The 22,908-nt window shown below is 34.9% G+C and overlaps 1 long non-coding RNA gene across 1 annotated transcript in view; it reads right to left on the reverse strand.

The window, feature by feature from the left end:
* The window catches only part of LOC135362592 (uncharacterized), a 454,250-nt gene that overhangs the window by 255,984 nt on the left and 175,358 nt on the right, over nt 1–22,908 (reverse strand). Inside the window, exon 2 of the long non-coding RNA XR_010407473.1 lies at nt 10,741–10,811. This is a non-coding gene — a long non-coding RNA (uncharacterized LOC135362592). The remainder of the gene's footprint in view (nt 1–10,740; nt 10,812–22,908) is intronic.

Raw genomic sequence — 22,908 nt, forward strand, 5'->3', positions numbered from 1 at the left:
TCCTCTATCATTTAGTTCATGGCAATAGTTTCTTTATATATATTCCACCTAATTGATCTCCTATGTTACAATTATTAATACTGTAGGAAATATTTCCTTTATTTTTGGACATATTGTCCACTTACTTTTCAGCCTTTTGTCTTAATGGATCTACAGAAACTATGTTTCAGACATAATGTTCCATTCACTTTTTATTATCAGAACCTTTATTTCTGGAGCACCTGAGCGGGTCAGCCATTAAGCGTCTGCCTTTGGCTCAGGTCATGATCCTGGAGTACCAGGATCTAGCCCCGCATGGGGCTCCCTGCTCAGCGGGGAGTCCGCTTCTCCCTTCACCCCTCACCCTGCTCATGTGTTCTTGCTCTCAAATAAATAAACAAAACCTTAAAAAAAAGGACCTTATTTCTGTCTTCCTGCATTTTGTTTTTTTTTCTTATTCATGAGAGACAGAGTGAGAGAGAAAGGCAGAGGGAGAAGCAGGCTCCCAAGGAGCAGGGAGACCGATGCGGGACTCGATCCCAGGACCCTGAGATCATGACCTGAGCCGAAGGCAGTAACCATCTGAGCCACCCAGGCGCCCCCTTCCTGCATTTTCTTAAGTTGTTTTCTGCATATTCAATATTCTCTATTATAAAGATACAATAAAATTGTAAAAATAATAATACTTTAAAAATATTCAATAAAAATCATTCCAGACTATCAGCTTCTCTACCTTTCGATTTTTTTGTTTCACTGGTCTTATAATTCTCTCACTTTTTTTCTAATAATTTATTCAGGTTACCTTTTAAACGATCATATTCCACAAAGCTAACCTCAGGATGAAAATACACACAAACACACACACACATTGAAAAGTACAATCTCCTAATTATCCACGATTTATAGTACAGAGGACAGGAGTTCTTTAATAATAGTTTTATAACCCTATTGTATTTGACACTTTTTATTGCTCGTATAAATTTTTCTGTAATCATATAATTTAAATTAACATATATGATTTTTATTCATGATGGCTTTTTCCTGTAAAGTATGAAAACATGATGAAATGGAAAAATAATTTCTTTTTGCACACAGTCAGTTCTTTGAGTGTTATTCCGTTGAAGATTTGCATAAATATTATTCATCAAAAATGGAAGTGGTAGCATTGATTACTGAAATCCTTTAAGCTTTCATTGATTATTGAAATCCTTTGAACAAGAGCTACTTCTAAAATAACCCAATCTACAAAATATCTGAAGGTATTCCCAATGAGCAGTGTAATCATTGGGAAAGTTCATAGCTTACTTTATTTTAAATATATTTTTATGTCATTTGTGACATAGCTGTAATTCAGATATCATTTCCTCCAAGACACCTTGTGCAGGTGTGGCTGAATGTCGGCCTGCTCTGTTTCTTTAGAACTAAATGCCAAGTGCTAATAAAAACTCACTGCATGCAATGGAAAATATCTGTTCATGAATATGTCTCTCTAATAGATGTAAGCATTTGAAGGATGCTTTATTCAAATATCTATTCCCCATACATACCAAGGAGTTTGGCACAGGACAGATAATAAATAAGTGTTTGTTGACTGAAGTGATCCTTGAATTATATTCTATCTAATTTCTGACTTCCAAGTCTGAGTTACATTAAGAAGACATCATAAAATCTCTTAATTTGCCTTTCAGTCATATAGAAATGTTTTCAGTCATACTAGAAATATGTACAATACTAAGGGTATTATAATCATTTAATTTTTTATACTGGACTGTCAATTACTTAAGGATAATGACTGTTTCTTTTTTAAAGTGCCTGATACATATTGATCCCAAATAAATATTTCTCCAATGAAGTTAAATATATATAAATGAGATGACTGGTCACATCTCTCATTAAGGACTAGATGCATTTTTTACAGCAATGTTATTCATTTGTGTTTTTCAAGCAAAACATAAGAACAATTACCTGCTGAAATAATGCTTTAATTCTGTGATTTTATGTTGCTGTGTGATGCAATGTCCAAAATTAAGGATTTGAGAGTAGAAAGCAGGAAACAAAAGTTTAAGGGAACTCAATGCTTGTGCTAGGAGTTGTGAAGATTTCCACTTAAGGAGGGTGGGGAGAAAAGTAAAGCAAGAGGAAGAATCTTGAAATAAAACAAAAAATGAAAATTTTATATCCTGTATACCTCTGATTTCTTCATAAATAGCAATACTTATAATGCACACATAATTTATACAAATTATTTATTACTTTATTCATAAAAGAAGAATATATTTAATATCCTTAAACACATGTCATCCTTGATTTTTTTTTTAATAAAATAAAAGCTCAAATCCATTTGTTTTGAAAATAGAACGGGAATAAAGTGAGTTTAGCCATTTAGCAGCACTAACCAACACAAACAAGGATGAACATGGCTCATGGTACCTGTGTACTTGAATATGTTACTTGTATTGAATATTGACTACAATCAATTGGTGGGTGGTTTTAAAACATCAATAATAAAATTAATAATGTTCTTCCTTGATGTGTTCAAAAGAAGTCTGATTCCACTCATAGCAATATCCTATTGTTTCCAATCTCAACATGAAATGAGACTGATATTTTTATAACAGTAGGAGGAGGACAATTCATGGTAACTATACTTGGAAATTTTGGGTAATCAGGGCTGTCTTTTTAAAATACCCTATGCCTCATAGAAAATCCACTATACTGATATTTTTGTGTCAATATTGTGGCTTCTTAACCTTTAAATTCTAACATTAGCACATGCGGATCAATAAATCTTAGTAATGTCCTCAATTAAAATCACTATGTCCTTATTATGCTTACCAGAGAACCACTGCAGTTAGCTGTAAAAGCAGTCTGAATGAATGGAAGCAGTTTTCATTATGCATAACATAGTCATCTCTACCAGAATTTATTGGAAGTCAGGTTAATGACTCCAACCATGTTAGAAAACAGATACCCTATACAAAGATGCAACCTTGATGGGATTCCAGAGTATTGCTTTTGCCAAGACAGACAGTGAAATCTCACTTAATTTTTTCACAGAGTAAACAGTAAATAAATATAGATTCATTGAGCCAGTAGTGCATGTATTTATGAGATAGTAAACTCATCTTCTTATATACGGTATTCTAAGGTAAGCTCATTCATTCAACAAATATAAAATTAATTCCAACTATTTGATCAGCAATGTGTTAGGTGAGTGGGGATTAAGATAAACAAAACAAAACAAAACAAAAAATAGTCTCACTACCTTAAGAAATTCATGGAATATTGGGGCACCTGGGTGGCTCAGTTGGTTAAGTGGCTAACTCTTGGTTTCAGCTCAGGTCATGATCTCAGGAATTGGGATTGAGTCCTGAGTGGGGCTTCGGGCTTAGCAGGGAGTCTGCTTGAGGATTCTCTCTCTTCCTCTGCCCCTCCTCCCACTTACTCTTACTCTGTCTCTCAAATAAATAAATAATCTTAAAAAAAGAAAAAAAAATCACTGAATCCTAAACTAACTGCTTTTATAACCAACTATTACAATACAATATTAAATATTTTATGATATTTTTAAATTACTCCAGGATCACAGAGGAAGAAGGGATTTTGTCAATTTGTAGTGGTCTCAGAAGGTTTCATAGAAGAAATGACTCAGAGAAGACACTTAAAAACAAGTACTATTTCTTCTTCAAATATTGTTAAAATGCCTATGCTACCCAAAGCAGTCTACACATTCGATGCAATCCCTATCAAAATACCATCAACATTTTTCACAGAGCTAGAACAAACAATCCTAAAATTTGTATGGAACCAGAAAAGATCCTGAATAGCCAAAGGAATGTTGAAAGAAAAAACCAAAGCTGGTGGCATCACAATTCCAGACTACAAACTATATTACAACGCTGTAATCATCCAGAGAGTATGGTACTAGCACAAAAATAGATACACAGATCAATGGAATGGAAGAGAAAACCCAGAAATGGACACTCAACTCTATGGCCAACTAATCTTTGACAAAGCAGGAAAGAATATACAATGGAAAAGACAGTCTCTTCAACAAGTGGTGTTGGGAAAATTGGACAGTCAGAAACCTCTTTGACCTCAGCTGCAGCAACTTCTTGCTACACACCTCTCTAAAGGCAAGGGAAATGAAGGCAAAATGAACTATTGGGACTTTATTAAGATAAAAAGCTTTTGCACAGCAAAGGAAACAGATGACAAAACCAAAAGACAACCTATAACATGGAAGGAGATATTTGCAAGTGTCTTACCAGATAAAGGGCTAGTATTCAAAATCTATAAAGAACTTATCAAAATCAACACCCACAAAACAAATAATCCAGTCTTGAAATGGGCAGAAGACACAAACAGATATTTCCCCAAAGAAGATATACAAATGGCCAACAGACACTTGGAAAAATGCTCAACATCACTTGGCATCAGGGAAATACAAATCAAAACCACAATGAGGTATCACTTCACACCAGTCAGAATGGCTAAATTTAACAAGTCAGGAAATGACAGATGTTGGCGAGGATGCAAAGAAAGGGGAACCCTCCTACACTGTTGGTGGGAATGCAAGCTGGTGCAGCCACTCTGGAAAACAGTATGGAGGTTCCTCAAAAAGTTGAAAATAGAGCTACCCTATGACTCCACAATTGTACTACTAGGTATTTACTACAAGCATAAAAACATAGTGATCCAAAGGGGTACCTGCACCCCGATGTTTATTGTAGCAATGTCCACAAAACCCAAAATATGGTAAGTCACAGATGTCCTTTGACAGGTGGATGGATAAAGAAGATGTAATATATATATATATATATATATATATATATATATATGTATATATATACACACACAATGGAATATTACTCAGCCATCAAAAAATTGAAATCTAACCATTTGCAATGATGTGGATGGAACTAGGGGGTATTATTCTAAATGAAATAAGTCAATCAGAGAAAGACAATCAAGTGGCAGTTAAGAAACAAGACAGGATCATAGGGGAAGAGAGGGAAGAATAAAATCAGACAAAATCAGAGAAGGAGATGAACTATAAGAGACTCAACTCTAGCAAACAAACTGAGGGTTGCTGGAGGAGAGGTGGGGGGGGATGGGGTAACTGGGTGATGAGCATTAAGGAGGGCACTTGGTATAATGAGCACTGGGTGTTATATGCAACTGATGAATCACTAAACTCTACCTCTGAAACCAATAATGCACTATATGTTAACTTATTAAAGTTAAATAAATAAAAAATACTATTTCAAGGAACTGGATGGAAAGGTTATACAAGGAGTATGGAAAGAATATTCATATCAGAATATACTGTTTCTTTAAAAATACAAGTGGTTTGAGGGTTGTGAAAAGTGGCAGAACATCAAGCTGAATAGACAGATTGGAATGTACATGATTTTGATGTTGGTCTGCTGGGTAACATCTTATAATGATAGATTTTATGCAAAACTATCTGTAGAATCCAAAGAGTACAGACTCTGAAGTCAGGCAGACTAGAAAGTTAGTTTCTCACCAACAGAAGCATGTAGTGGTTACAATTAAGGGCTTTTGAGTCAAACTTCCTGGGTTCAAATCTAGGCTCCACCATGTCCTGGAGATGTGGTATTGCTTAAGTTCATTAGGAATGATGTGTGCCTGCTAAGCATATATTACTTCTCCTTCCCCATCTATCAAGCAGAGATATTAAGAGGAGCACTGTGGGTGACAGTAATTGTTCTCCATGACTCACCCCCCCCTTTTGTTTGAGAATATAATAGATTGTTCCCCACATCCAGGGAAACTTCAGGGTCAATGGGATGTGAACAAATGTCACATTTATCTTATCTAAGCAGAAGCTTCAGGTACCATTGTTTATTTTCAGCCGCCCTATATTCTTATACCCTGAGAATGGTAGCTCTGGGGAAAAGTCTTGTAGTTCACAGGCAAAGACACTGTAATTCTCCAACTGACAGGTAACCTGACAGGAAAAGACTAACCCTAAAAGTCCAGCAAAAAGGAAGCCTTTTGGTCAAAAGGAGTTCTTAGTGATACTAAAGTCAATCACCTTACATTTTATTAATTTTCATTGATCATAACTGTTGCCCTTAGATGAATTGGCTTGTAGCCTTACCAGTCATTTTGTTTTCACTTTGGCTATTATAATTATCAGATCTCATCAAACTCATATTTCAGTAACTCATTGGAATTTTCCTGGGTAAACTTCCTGTCTCTGCTTTTAGAATTACTAGAAAGACTTTTTGTCTTCCTTCTATATTTGGCAAGAGAAGTAAAAATTTTGAAAAGTTTCTCAGAAATATGATCTATGTGTGATAACAGATCCCAGGCAAAACCAGTGCCATGCATTGACAAGTGCAAGCTTAATGAATGGGTAAAATGGTATGTTATTTGGAGGTTTGTGAAGGCTTCTAAGTCATGTAAAATGAATTAATATGCTAATATAAACTATCTCAGAAGACCCAAGCATAATCACTTGAAGAAAGTATGCAAGAAATATAATCACAAGTATTTTAATCATATTATAACATGCACATAAAAAAGCATGGAGACCATGGACTACGTTAGTTGAAAATACATATATATTTAGAGATAAGATTTGCATATTAAGCCATGTTATTATGCTTATGCAAATCAAATACCACTTAAAACTTCTTCATTACAAGGAGGAACTTAATGTCATTTTGCCTTTAAAACACATACTTAAGTAATGAAATTCACATCACATGGTTTGACTCCTCTTCAAATTCACTGATGTCTAGAATATAGTTCACTTTCTTATTTTTTTTAAAGATTTTATTTATTTATTTGAGAGAGAGAGAATAAGAGAGAGAGAGAGAGAGAGAGCACATGAGAGGGGGGAGGGTCAGAGGGAGAAGCAGACTCCCTGCTGAGCAGGGAGCCCGATCCGGGACTCGATCCTGGGATTCCAGGATCATGACCTGAGCCGAAGGCAGTCGCTTAACCAACTGAGCCACCCAGGCACCCTAGTTTACTTTCTTATGATAATGAAACAACCTCCTTGCCTGGTATCATGTGCTGTGTAAATTCAAACTACAATCATTCGATTCAGAAGAAACAATATCCAATGGTCTATCTATACATAATTAGAAAGATTCTTAAAAACTATGTGTTACCTCGCCAATAGGGTATCTTCATCAGTAAAGTCTAGTAACACAATTACAAGTTCAGTTGTCAGAGTATAAGAGATTGCATTTGCACAATCAATGTTAGATTATGAGGTTATTGGGGTTTTCCCAGAATTCCATGGAACAGTGCAGAAGTGGAAAGCTATTAGAAGTAGTCACAAGAATCTAATTTCTTTTTTTTTTTAAGATTTTTTTTTTATTTGAGAGAGAGAGAATGAGAGAGAGAGCACATGAGAGGGGGGAGGGTCAGAGGGAGAAGCAGACTACCTGCTGAGCAGGGAGCCTGATGCGGGACTCGATCCAGGGACTCCAGGATCATGACCTGAGCCGAAGGCAGTCGCTTAACCAACTGAGCCACCCAGGCGCCCCTAATTTCTAATGTATGTGAAATATACAGGCATACCTCAGAGATATTGTAGGTTCAGTCCTAGACCACTGCAATAAAGTAAATATCACAATGAAGAGAGTCAGATGAATTTTTTGGTTTCCCAATACATATAAAAGTTATGCTTACACTATACTGTGGTCTAGTTAGTGTGCAATAGCATTATGTCTTTACAATGTACATACCTTAATTAAAAATACTTTATTGCCAAAACATGCTAACCACCATCTGAGCTTTCAGCAAGTCATAATCTTTTTGCTGGTGGAAGGTATTGCCTCAATTTGATGGCTGTTGTTTGATCAGTGTGGTGGTTGATGAAGGCTGGAGTGGCTGTAACAATTTCTTAAAATAAGACAATAAAGTTTGCCACATAAGATTGACTCTTCCTTTCACAAATAATTTCTCTGCAGCATGTGATTCTGTCTGATAGCATTTTACCCACAGTAGAACTTCTTTCAAAACTGGTGTGAATCCTCTCAAACCCCACCTCCACTTTACTAAATTTATATAATATCCTAAATCCTTTGCTGTCATTTCATCAATCTTCACACCATCCTCCCCAGGAGTAGATTCCTTCTCAAGAAACCACTTTCTTTCCCTGTGAAGCAACTCATTCATTCAAGTTTTATCCTGAGATTATAGCAATTCAAGTCACATCTTTACGCTCCACTTATTATTCTAATTCTGTAGCTACTTCTAAGATACTTGCATTTACTTCCTTCATTGAAGTCTTGAACCCCTCAAAGTCCTCATGAAGGTTGGAATCAGCTTTTTCCAAACTTCTGTTAATGTTGATATTTTGATCTCTTCGCATGAACGTTCTTTTTTTTTTTTTTTTAAGATTTTATTTATTTGACAGAGAGAGACACAGAGAGAGAGGGAACACAAGCAGGGGGAGTGGGAGAGGGAGAAGCAGGCTTCCCGCCGAGCAGGGAGCCAGATGTGGGGCTTGATCCCAGGACCCTGGGATCATGACCTGAGCCAAAGGCATATGCTTAACGACTGAGCCACCCAGGCACCCCCGCATGAACGTTCTTAATGGCATCTAGAATGGTGGATCCTTTCCAGAAGGCTTTCAATTTACATTTCGAAGAGGCATCAGAGGAATCAATATCCATGTCAACTATAGGCTTACAAGTATACTTCTTAAATCATAAGACCTGAAAGTCAAAATTACCTCTTGGACCATAGATTGCAGAACGGATGTGTTAGCAGACATGAAAACAACATTAATCTCATTGTACATTTCTATCAGAGCACTTGGGTGACCAGGTACATTGTCAATGAGCAGTAATATTTTGAAAGAATTTTTTTTTTTTTCCCCAAGCAGTAAGTCTCAACAGCAGGCTTAAAATATGTGGTAAACCATATTGTAAGCAGATGTGTAGTTATCCCCTTTGCTCTTCCATTTCCAGAGCACAGTCAGAGTAGAATTAACATAATTCTGAAGGGCCCAAGGATTTTCAAAATGGTAAATGAGCATTAGCTTCAACTGAAAGTCACCAGTTCCATGAGCCTCTATAAAAGGGTCAACCTGTCCTTTAAAGTTTTGAAGACAGGCATTGACTTCTCCTCTCTAGCTATGAAAGTCTTAAATGGCTTCTTCTTCCAATATAAGCCTGTTTCATCTACCCTGAAAATATGTTGTTTAGTGTAGCCACTTTCACTCATTATCTTAGATAGGTGTTCTGGATAACTTACTCCAGCTTCTACATCAAAACTTACTGCTTCACTTTGTACTTTTATGTTATAGAGGTGACTTACTTCCTTAAACCTTATGAACTAACCTCTGCTAGTTTCAAACTTTTCTTCTGCAGCTTCCCCACCTCTCAGCCTTCATACAGTGAAGACCTAGAGCCTTGCTCTAGATTAGGCTTTGGGTTAGGGGAATGTTGTGGCTGGTTTGACCTTCTATCCAGACACTAAAACTTTCTCCATCGAATCAGTAAGGCTGTTTTGCTTTTATTATCATTTGTGTTTCACTGGAGCAGCACTTTAATTTCCTTCAAGAATTTTTCCTTTGTGTTTACAACTTTTTAACAGTGTGGCACAAGAGGCCAGCTTCTGCCTATCCCAGCTTTTGACATGCCTTCCTCACTAAGCTGAATCATTTCTAGCTTCGGATTTAAAGTGAGACATGTGTACTCTTCATTTCACTTGAACACTTAAAGGCCACTGAAGGGTTATTGTTTGGCCTAATTTTAATCTTTGTGTCTCAGAGAATAGGAAGACCCAGGGAGAGGTAGAGAGACAGAAGAATGGCTGGTCAGAACACACACCACATTTATTGACTAAGTTCACCATCTTATATTGGTGCAGTTCGTGGTGCCCCAAAACAGTTACAATAATAACATCAAAGACCACTAACCACAGATCACCAAACAATTAATAATGAAAAAGCTTGAAATATTGTGAATTACTAAAATGTGAGAAGAGACAGAAAATGAACAAATGCTGTTGGAAAAATGGTCCTGATAGACTTGCTCTATGTAAGGTTGCCACAAACTTTCAATTTGTCTGCAAAGCACAATGAAGCAAATCACAATAAAATGTGGTATGCCTATATTAGTGAGAATCTTAACTTTTACTGAAACAAACTTAAGTAAACTGATTTGATTTTGTAATAATTCATCAAACTTAGTGCCTATAATAAATACTATTTGAGGATATCTCTATTAAAATATTTCATATATGCATTTCACAAAATACATTTAAAAGTTATCTCTAATAATATGAAAAATGTGAAGATCCTTAAAGATTTATTCCTTGACTGTAGGAATGGTGTCAGTTTACTATGTCTCATTTTCTTTTTTTTTTTAATTTTAAAGGCATTTAATAGTAGAAAAATAATATGTCCTCACATATAGCATTGAAAATTATTGCCATACATGTTATTGTGTTATTCAAACCATAGTAAGAGCACTGAATTGTTTAAGAAATCAATTTTGTCCCCATGAGTTACTAACTCGATTACTGGAAATACTACATAGTAGGAAATGTACTTGGGAATATGGTAAACCTTTGCCTCTTTTCTATTTTAGGGTTATTGGGAGTGCCATGTGAACAACTTTTTGTATGTATGATTGCATGAGCCAATTGTTAATAGACAATTATAAATTACTTAAATATGAATTATCAGTTATAATGGTGGCTTTTACTTCTCAATAACTGAAACTAAAAATTCTTAATTTTACCTTGATGGAAAAGATCACCCACCTATTAACATCTGGATAATGTCCAAAACAGCTCCACAAATTGATTTGCCAGCAATGACTTCCCAAAGTAATCTGATTGAATTGAAGAGAGAAGAATTAAAATGAATGAAGGAAGAGGTGAACTATCTGTGTTTAATCTCCAGTTTCATCAGAAATCGATTAACTAGCTGACTTTGGGTCCAAAAGAATTAATTATACTCATTCTCCAGTATAATTAACAACACTATGGCCATCTCCCAAAATATTCATTAAACAGTCAGGAACAATATGAAATTCAAATTAAAATTGAAAAAGAGATTAAATAGCAGTAGTCATCTCTAAAAAGAATCATACTACATCTGATGAAATCATCTGAGCAATACAAAATATGGAAATACATTTTGTGTTACATTTAATTATCATTAATTCCAGCACTGCAAGCTGGCAGCTATTTTAAGCTCATTACAAGGACTAAAATGGGCTAGAATGTTAATATGAATCTATCCTCATTGGAATAATGGAAGTATGCTTCAAAGTTAAAGAAAGTTTAAAAATAAAGTTCAGAGTTTTGGTTAATTTCTTACATTTTCAATTAGAAATATGCATTACACATAATGCTGATAATACACTGATTACAATACAGTAACAACAATAAAAACATCTATCAACATTTTCTTTCTCATAAAAACTTTTAAAATATATATGCTCATGTGTGTTTTAACAAAAACAACTTTTGCTTTGTCTGTAGATTTAAATTAAGTCTTATGGTATAAAATCATGTTTTCAGTAATATTTGAGTCTTAGTATTTATGATTTCCTTATCTGGCTGCAGGCATACTGTATTTTCTGAAAAATATTGCAACCATAAGGTTGATGCATGCACAAATGAAGTCATACATGCATTAAGTGACAAGATACTTCAATCACAGCCACGGTTGGGATAGTTTGTAGCTGAAATGTAAAATTTCAGTCTATGGAAAAATTACTTACTAGCTTAACATATTTTAAATTTTGATATAATACGTTTTTCTGTTACCAGAAGACAGGTTTCAACTATCCAAGTTGTTAGTATGGAACTAACACTGTTCAATTCATTACAAAAGTAACTATATATATTGCATATTTTTATGAAAATATATTTCACATAGTGAAAATTATATATGGTATGATAATTCACAAACATTTAATAATATAGTGTCATATGCAAAAAAATTTTCACACACAAAAAATTGAATCATGCTCTCCTCAAAGGCATAACCAGTTAGGTTTTGTAGTTTGAAAGCTGCAGTTTTGAAATGCATGTGTGCATGTCATGTGTGTTTTTAAATGCATGTAATTTATAAAACCTTCCACAATGTCTTTTAAATGTCCATTAACTCTACTTTAGATTCAATATATGTATGAAAGATACTCAAATAAAGACACTATATATATTTTTAAAAGGTCTGGGAAAACAAAATTCTAAAATGACTGATTTTTAAACCTGAAGCAAATTGAAAACTTAGAAAGGATGACTGAGTATGTAAGTGATGTGTGCTACCCCAGAAAACAGAAAGAAAAGAAAGGATGACTGATAGGATGCAATTAGTCCACCTAACTGGTTCTATTTACATGGAGCAAAACCATGATTAACTTCTTCAAGGAGAACTATGAGAAAAGGAATAAAAATATAAAACTACTTTGATCATTCTTAGAGACACCTGTGATCTAAGCAGTGTCAGTGTATTTTAAAGTTTATGAAGCAAGCCTAGGTTTTTGTTTTGTTTGTTTTTTTTTTATTATTATTCCTTGAGTCATAAAGGAAAAAAAAAAAAAGGCTATCCTTCAGGTGACCAGGATCAGGATTATCTTCAGTTCAAATTTGAATTTCAGATAAAGGAGAAATAATCTGAAATGAAATTAGTTGAAAATATCACAGAAAAAGAGTTTCAAAATTGGGGGAGGGGAGCTAAAACAGAGTATGATAATCTAGGAAAAAATAGCTAAAGTAGTTTTGAAACATCAAGAAAATATGAGATAAATGTAAGAAGATTTCAAAGCAGATATACTACTTAGAAAAATATAGAATTATTAAACTAAACCAAATATATGGTAAAAGAAATATCTGTAAAGAAATGGAAACTGAATAAGTCTGTAGACCAGAAGAATAAAGATGCATTGTAATCAATCCAATACTGTGAAAAAACGAAACAAGAAACCTAGTCTTATATTTTAACTCTTATGTTGTGGATTCCACAAGGGGCTCAGAGATTTCATTAATTGTTCAAAGTGAAAGCTTATTTTTCCTTTTCTTTTTTTTTTATTATTATGTTCAATTAGCCAAACATATAGTACATCATTAGTGTTCAACGATTCTTATTTTTTCTATCACAGTATTGATTATACAGCCTTAAGAATATCATACCCTGTTTCAAAGAGGGCAGATTAAATAAACACTCGTGTGCTTTTCACAAAGGATCCTAAAAGTATCGCCTTACTCAGTGATTATATTTTCTGGGGTTTTTAGTTATGAGACTATTTGTTTGTTTTGCTTCTCCCAAAGGTACCCCTCCCAAAGCAACTTTAAAGTATTTCTTAACAATATATGAAAAAGTTTATGGAAAATGATTCCATTTTTCTATATCCATTTTCTATATCCTGAGATCCAGCTATCATAACAATTCAGAGGCACTGAGCATATATTATCCTATTTTTAAAAATAAACCATATGTGCCAAAGTTTGTAATGAAGAATGCTTGTTTTCATCTGGTTGTTGGTGGCTAAATGCATCTGTTGGCACCTGCTACTGTTGCCAGGGAAATTGTTAAATTGTTAATTTAAGAATTGATTTCCACACTGAGACAAATTTATTATGCTGTTGCGTTGGCTGAATTCTCAATTTTTAAAATTCTAACCAGAGTTATAATAAGTATTTAAGGCACATAGCAGCTGAAGTTATAGATATCTACAATACGTAAATGCTGTCCCTTTATATAATAGTCCTTTAACTTTTTAATCATACACAGATCCAATTGTATGTTTTATTGTACATTGAAACTAGAGGAAATTTTGTAAGATCTTGTCACTATACACAAAGATCATTTTTTTTTTTTACTATGCTGTAGTTTCTGAATGGATCTGCTTTTGATCAAGCCTAGAATTAGCAAGTGATAGCCAAGTGAGAATGAATATAATTTTGATGATATAATCAGTGAAAGATACATTACGGAGAATAAAAGCAAGTTAACGAGTTTTCTGCTATACTATGCAAAGGAACCACTAAATTGATTTAATTAGTATGAATTTCTAAATGCCTTTAAATGCTACAAAGCCATGGCATCTCAGGAAAAGCATGCTACATAATTATGAATTATCTCCTTCATGTCATAGTCTGCAGATTCCATTTCAAGTTTGGGTGCTTCCTTAGATGGCCAACTTATGGTACATAGATAATTCTTACCTCCAAAAATAAGTGAAGGATGAATAAAGTACATTTATTGTAGTAACTGGTAAAGAAGTGTAATCGAATAAAATGTAGTGACCTGTACTAAAATAGAAGTGTATCGAATAAAATGCTGAAATAAATTAGTGAGATAATCACCAAGACATCAATACAGAAGCAATCCAGGAATGTGAAAACTATTGTAAATGGAACTCTGGGCCTAGAAGTCAGAATATCATAAACAAGTAAGAGTTTGTCTGAATTGCAAAAAAAAAAAAAAAAAAAAAAAAAAAGCATTTGAGTTAAGTAACCAAGTCCCAGAACCGGGACATCAATTTCTTGTACTGGAGGAGTAGATATTGCAAGCTGAAAGAAAAGCAGATAGAATGTGGAAGATACAGATCAAGAGGAGCAAAAGCCCAGGTCAAAATAAATCCATGGGTTAATCTACAGTTGCTGTGTCAACTGGATTTTATCTTTTTTTTTTATTCTTATGTTAATCCCCATACATTACATCATTAGTTTTAGATGAAGTGTTCCATGATTCATTGTTTGTGCACAACATCCAGTGCTCCATGCAGAACGTGCCCTCCTCAATACCCACCACCAGGCTAACCCATCCTCCCACCCCCCTCCCCTCTAGAACCCTGTTTGTTTGGATTTTATCTTTTTAAAGTCACCACTGAGTCCTACAAAAATAGTTTGCCAACTTTTGGCATAGAGAAAGAAAAGTTAGATTTAGAATCCAGAATCTTAAAAGGTTCACTTTCAACCTATTTCATAAGTCATTTCACTTCATAAAGCCTTAGTAAGAAAACATACAAAAAAAAAAAAAAGAATAACCGTTTCTGAATCTCTCTGAAACAGGATGAAAGTTGAAAGTTACTTGAGAAATATAAAACATTATATATACAATATTTATGTTATTACCATCTATACTGGGAAATTCTATTTTTTTCTTTGATTTCCTATTGGTCATTCAGCAAATAATCTTGGAGTGCATGCATCAAGTATTGCACTAGCCATGAGATTTACAACAGCAAAATAGGTAGAGATTCTGATCCTAAAGGAGTTAAAATTTTGCATATCCTAAGATGATTTAGGAGAGACTGAATACATAGTTTAGTGTAACCTAAAGAGGACCTTTATATGGCCAATTTTTCCCTTAACAATGTTCCATTACTTCCAAAAACACAGAATGACTCTTTGGTCTACAGTGATATACTGTTTTATTATTATATTTTTAATACAATCTGGCTTGTTTCATGTAAATTAAAGACAAATATTTTCCTAGACCTTTCTGCCAACAATTATTTATATCAGTTGTATGATACTGTAAGAACTTCCATTTTTTAGAGAAAAAATACAAAGAAAGAGAAATTATCCTGCTTACAAAAAAAAAAAAAAAAAACAAAATCTTGGCAAACTTGAAGTATAGCAAAAGTTCATAATATATTTGATAACAACGAATTGATTATCCTAAAATATGACATCAAAATATTGAATCTTTAGATTGTGACAGCAGCTTCCGAGACAGTGTTCAGAAGACTAAGTGAAGCTACAGAAATTCTCTCCTTAATATGAATGTCATGTCATACTACACAATTCCATGAAATGTGAAATTAATATACACCTAATGAGAAAGCATTTCTAACTATATTTATTTATCTCAGAACATTCGAAAACATAGAAAAGTAGGGAAAAAAAGGGGAAAATACCCTTTATCTGTTCCAGAATCCCATCCAGGTACCACATGACATTCTGTGGTTATGTCTATCTTTAGACTCTTCTTGGCCTGTTTCTCAGACGTCCCTTGTTTGCGATAACCTGGACTGATGGAGAAATGGTCAAGTTTTTTGTAGAATGTCCTGCTGGTAGGAATTGTCTGATGTTTCCCCATAGTTAGACTAGGCTTATCAGTTTTAGAGAGGAATACTGTAAAGGCAGCATGCTGTTTTCACTACATTATATCAGTGGTACATGCTGTCAACGTCATTTATGACCATTGGTGTTGACCTTGATCACCTGGCTAAGGCAGGATTTGTCAGGTTTCTCCATGGCCAAGATACCATTTTCTTTTCCCCTTTTCCTGCTTATTCTCTGGGAGGAAGTCACTATACACAGCCTACCCTTAGGGAACGGGGAGTTGTGCTACCTCTCCTTGAGGGCAGAACATTTATATAAACTTTTTGGAGTTCCTCGGCAGAGAAAATTTGTCTATTATCCCTCATTATTTATGTGTTCAATCATTTATACTTATCAGTATGAACTCCTGGATATTTACTTTCATTTTTTTTAAATTTATAATCTATTATAAATAAAATTATTAAAAATCTCATTGTTTTGGTCAAATAACTCCAGCATTTGCCACTAAGAACTCTTTTAGTTGGCTCATGTGCCCCCCATCAATTTTTTTTTAACATTTTCTTACTGCTGCAGGCCCATCTTGTATATGTCCCTGTTATGTCTTAGAATCAGCCATTTCTTTAAGTACCTCCTTCCTTTTATTGGAGAATGGTGTTACAAAACAAGATCTGAGAGCAAAATGTGGTAGTTGTCACTGAAATTTCACTTCATTCAGGCCCTCAGGTGTCAGGGCAAGGAAATGTATGTGTGAATACCCACACATGTATATCCACATAGATGCATTTATATACATTATAAAGATATAAAGTATCTATAAAGAATCTCCAGAGTCATCCTGTATATATCTCAGAATTAGTCATTTCTCCAAGGAGTCCTGCCTCCTTAAGTAATATTCACACAGAATATTTTAACTTTTATTTTATTTTATTTTTTAAAGATTTTATTTATTTATTTATTTATTTTTATTTATTTATTTGAGAGAGTGAGAATGAGAAAGAGTACATGAGAGGGGGGAGGGTCAGAGGGAGAAGCAGGCTCCCTGCCGAGCAGGGAGCCCTATGCGGGACTCGATCCAGGGACTCCAGGATCATGACCTGAGCCGAAGGCAGTTGCTTAACCAACTGAGCCACCCAGGCGCCCCTAAAGATTTTATTTATTTATTTGATATATAGAGAGAAAGCGAGAGCAGGAACACAAACAGGGGGAGTGGGAGAGGGAGAAGCAGGCTTCCCGCCGAGCAGGGAGCCCGATGCAGGGCTCGATTCCAGGACCCTGGGATCATGACCCGAGCCGAAGGCAGACACTTAACGACTGAGCCACCCAGGAGCCCCAGAAAGATTGCAAATTTTTAGTAAAAGGTAGAAAATATAGCTGTTTTTTTTTTAAATAAGATTAACTTTTGAAAGTCAAAAAAATTCCATCATAGCTAGCCTCAGTCAATTTTTATCACTCAATGTATGAATTACGGTGATCACTGCAGACTGGTCTGCATTAAAGCAGAAGTATTACTGACTTAAGTTCAATAATTTTGATTGACTTTGCGCAACTGGTCCCAGCCTGAAAAAGAAATAATAAACTCAGCTTGAGGAAACAACAACAAACTAAACTCAATAGCAACATTTCATCATTTCTAATATCAGTTATGAAATTTTGTGAATCATCTGAAAATTTCTGAGTGAAATTTATTACGTAGTTGTGTGTGAAAAATCCTGGACACTGTATTAGGAAAGAACTGATGAAATACTGTATGATTTTACTCATATGTGGAATTTAAGAAAACCAACAAGCAAAGGAAAAGAAAAAGAGAGAGAGGCAAACCAACAAACAGACTCTTAACCATAGAGGGAACAAACTGATGGTCACCAGAGGGAAGACAGGTGGGCGGAGGGGTGGATGTAACAGGTGATGGGGATTACGGAGGGCACTTGTGACGAGCACAGGGTGATGTATGGAAGTGCTGAATCACTATAATGTACACCTGAAACTAATATAGCACTCTATGTTAACTATTCTAGAATTAAAATTTAAAACAACAAAAAAGAAGTGAAATTGTACATTTAAATCATTTATGCAATTTACAAAAAAAGCACTGAAGAGAAAATTTGAGACTATGCTTTTGTTTTTAATCAGCCTAGTAATAGACCGCAAATCAGAATCCAGCAGTGACATTATTACTCTCCAGTCTATGTCAATACATCAGATGGGCAAAGCAAGTAAAGTCAACATTTTTAAAACTTGCCTGCATAGGATATATATTGTACTGTCACAGAAATCCTCCAAGGCCACAACCACATGTGATTTCATGAATAAAGGTATTAATTTAGAGCTGGCATTAATTAATTAATTAGAGCTGGCATTTTTTACTCACAGATTTGATCATTACCAATACATGGGGCTAAAGAATACTGGAACCTGGATGCAATGTTTGTCCAAGCCACATAAAAAAGACAAGAGCACAGAGGAACCAACACTGGTTCGACCACTGGGAAAAACAAAAAACAACAACAACAACAAAAACAAAGCAAACAAACAAACAAAAAAACCCTGGTCAAATATTCAGGTTGTATCGCAGCTAGCAAACTGGGCTGTAATGGGAAATTAAGTGTTGTAGTTTTTCAAACACTGACTCTAGCATGATGCAGCCCTGTGTCTGACGCCCAGCTTTGCCATTCCCTATATCTAGAGACATGGATATTCTACTTAACTTGCCTCAGTACGTTTATTTGTGAAACAGATACAAAACATATCTATCTCATGGTTTGCTAGTACATAGCATAATACGTGGAAAAAACTTAGCATAGTGACTGGGACACAAGAGGCTAAACAAACATGTAATATATCGGTAAGTAATATTCTATTTTCTTTATTTTTATATAAATGCAGCAAGAGGTGAGTGATAAATAATTTGAGCTTAAAATCTGTTTCTCAAGGACATGCACGTTTAGAAGCACAGGCCTCTGATAAGTTGATAAAAAAAAAAACTTGTATATTATTTTCAAGAGTGCTGTGTAATAAAGATGAAATGCTTCCAAAAAAAAAAAAAAAAAACTAAAATAAAAGCAAAGAAACCAAAGAAAAGAAAAGAAAACTTGTATAGAGATGTAAGTGCCAACTTAGTCGTCAGAGAGTCAGTCATTAGGGAAGATAGTTTATCATTTTTAAAGAGCATAAATTAAACTTCAGATCTTTCTATCAAAGACTGCCCTTGAAAACTCATCAAGGTAAGTAGTTTTGGAAGGAATTAAAGCCAGTGCCTGAATTATAGTGATTTTGTAACCAATAATGTATTTTCTGAGAGCTTTTATTACTTCCTAATTATTTAGTTGATACCAATAAAAGTTGCAAATCTTACTGAGGAAGAGGTATATGATCTGTAGTGATACTATATCATCCAGAAATTAGGAACTATTGAGAATGCAAATGATACGATGCAAACTAAATCAAATAACTTTGACATATTTGATTATTAACTGACACATTGATTTTACTATATTTGTAGATCTATAAAATATATTCAGAAGTATTTAAAATAATATTCCACTTAAAATATTAAATAGCATCTGTCTGCACTAAAGAAAAGTAATAAACCATAATCTCTTCAAAGATTTATTTTATTGTTACAGAATTTAAAGTTTTGACAACTTCAATTAAATCTTCCTGTAGACCATAATATTTTTAATTGAGAAAATACTCTCTTATTGCCAGATGGAATCCTCTAAAATTCTCCCCCTTCTACTAAGATAGTAAATAAAAGGCACTATCAAAACCTAGAAGGGGGACGCCTGGGTGGCTCAGTCGTTAAGCATCTGCCTTCGGCTCAGGTCATGATCCCAGGGTCCTGGGATCGAGCCCCACATCGGGCTCCCTGCTCCGCGGGAAGCCTGCTTCTCCCTCTCCCACTCCCCCTGCTTGTGTTCCTGCTCTCGCTATGTCTCTCTCTGTCAAATAAATAAATAAAATCTTTAAAAAAAAAAAACAACAACCTAGAAGGAATGGTAGAAATCAGGCCTGTCTCTAACGACTTATGGGAAGCAGACGTGGTATCCATTGTACAAATTTGCTAATGAATGACATTATACATAGAAAACAGTACAGGTCCTGAGCCATCATAAGACTAAATAAACGTTAAATATATTAATATTTTCTATTTGATTAAACAAACTGTATAAAATTCCAACAAAGTGTTGAATTCATACTTAAACAATATCACCAATACATTAATAACAAAACCACTACATACACAAAGATGGCAGTGCATATAACTCTATAACATAACCAATATGCAGCCCCAATTGCAGATATTGTGCTGTGGTATCTTTGATAAAAAAAAAAAGTTATCATAGTCTGAGGTATATTCTATGCAATCATCTCTATAACTTTATCCTCTGCAAATTTACAGGACTTAGTTCCCAAAGAAAAACAATCTTCCAAAGGGAAAAATGCACAGAAGTTAATCCATTGAAATGTAAGCTTAAAAATACAAGTGCAGGAACCCAAGTAAGATTTGAACAGCATATTGCATTTACCACAACTCCTTTTTGTTCACATTCTCATATGTGTTCTTAGCATTTCTCCTCATACCCATTCTCTACTATCCATTCTAGAATCCCCACAGCCTTTACAAACACTTCTGGTCTTAGTGCCTTAACTGGCGGTGTGACCCTAAACCTCATGCTAGGCCATTCCCAGGCCAAGATGATTGCACTTTGTCTTTTATCATCAAAGTTGGGCAACTGTGTATGAAGAACATCCAAGTGAACCAAAATGTACCAAACATATTTTTCCTTGCCTCCTCTGTGTAACAGCAGCCTTACATCTAATTAATGATCTACATCAGTTAACCTTCCCTAAATGATGCTTCATCTTCCTACCTGCTGGTTCCTTGGCATGAGTTGTCCAAAGTGCCCAATGGTCACCTGTAGCTTTTGGTGAAAGTGAGTCAAGATGCTAGACTTTAAGAATTCTTGTATGTTTCCATTTGTCTTTTAATGTCTTTGTCTTTGCCATAGAACATACGTCAGAGATGCTCCCTGAGCCCCAGTCTGAGCCCAGATTAGACCTACTTGGAGTATCAAAGAAGAGACAAGCCCAGATAAACCCACAGGTTGAAGAAAAGCCTCCAACCTGGGCTCTTAGATCATCTGACACCAGCCAACCCAAAGATTCGTGAGTGATAAATAATGTGTTTAGAGCCACAGAATTCTGACTTGGTTTGCTAAAAGGATAAAACTAACCTATCCAAAAATTGGTATCTGGAAATGGGGTGGTGATGTAACAGTAACCTGAAGTTTGTGGCAACATTTTGGTTTTTTTTTTGGAACTGTGTGGAAGAAAGTGGGCAAACAAATAGAAGTACAGCAAATGACCATGAAATTGTTATAAGTGCTTGGAAAAATGGCTAACCAAAACATGGGAAAATTGTCACATAGAGATATTTGAAGATAAAAATTTACAATGGTTTAAATATAAGGAAGAGGATGGTTTGAGGTAAATGGTGGTGAAGGGTGTGAAGGTTATTTGGCCAGAGAAAGAAGCATGAACCATTGGGAGAGGAGGATTTGGGGAAAGAAAAAAGTTGTGAAAGGGTTTTGGGAGAAAAAGAAAGTGTGGTAAGGTGGAAGGAAACAGCCATTGATATTGGTGAACTTCCTGTGAATCTGAAAAAGTACATTTAATCACATTCTAAAATATCATAGGGAATTTATACTGAAACAAGGATATGTGTAAATAAATATTCAGAGCACTTAGATATTTGTAAAATGCTATGCCAAATCCTGAGAAAGGCAAAACTTTCTCTCGTAAGTCTAAAACAAAAGTTCACAAAGGAACATCCCAAATATTAAATTAATACGAACAACAGAGTGGTCGGTTGCATGCAAAATAAATGTATATTTTCCTCGGTATTGTTCTTCTTACTCTTAAACTTCTTTTTTTTCCAATCTAGTAATCTCTATAATCATACAGTTTGAACTGTGTTTGGGGGGAAAAAAATGATTCAACTGTCCTGTCCTGTATCAGGCAATCCTCTCTCTCTCTCGGTCTTATCGTCTGTCTCTCTCTCTTTCTCATAGAAACCTGATGTTGCATGTGTTTTTAAAGTATTTAGATTAAATACTGGTGTGTGCCTTCCTTATTCCTTTTTTTTTTTTGAACTTATTAAATGATTGATTATGGATGTGCTCTCAGTATCTTGTTTTCTGTGAACTGTGATGTTTTCCAGTGAAGTTTAAAAAATAAATAAAAAGGAAACTTTCAAGAATGCATTGCCCTATTGCTTTGGGGTTTGGGGTGATCCTAGCAAAATGCTTTGCTGGCTGATTTCTTGTTATGAACTGGGCTCTCTCCTCCAAGCACAGTCATAAAATTGCATTGCCATTTTTTTCAATTACCAATAAAAACTGTCAAAGAGCCATGCTCAAAAGTGAGTCGTTAGCTGAAGTCAGCTCTTTTATTTATATTTAGTGGACCCACAGTATCTCTAGCATTTAATATTCCAACCAAGATGTAAGCATCCAAACAATTATCTACTACCCTAATGCCACATAATGCTTTAAATATTTTTATTTACCTGCTCCCAACATAATCCATTCATATAATTCTAAAAGGAGAAATGCTACTCATTTCCTTTTTTTAAATTTTATTATGTTAATCACCATACATTACATCACTAGTTTTTGATGTAGTGTTCCATGATTCACTGTTTGTGTATAATACCCAGTGCTCCATGCAGAGCGTGCCCTCTTTAATACCCATCACCAGGCTAACCCATCCCCCGCCCCCCTCCCCTCTAAAACCCTCAGTTTGTTTTGCAGAGTCCATAGTCTCTCATGGTTCGTCTTCCCCTCCGATTTCCCCGCCTTCATTTCTCTCTTCCTACTATCTTCTTTTTTTTTAAACATATAA

This window comes from Mirounga angustirostris, unplaced genomic scaffold (assembly GCF_029215605.1).
Source record: "Mirounga angustirostris isolate CCGP_5_RB_7025 unplaced genomic scaffold, mMirAng1.0.hap1 SCAF_14, whole genome shotgun sequence".
Classification (NCBI taxonomy): domain Eukaryota; kingdom Metazoa; phylum Chordata; class Mammalia; order Carnivora; family Phocidae; genus Mirounga; species Mirounga angustirostris.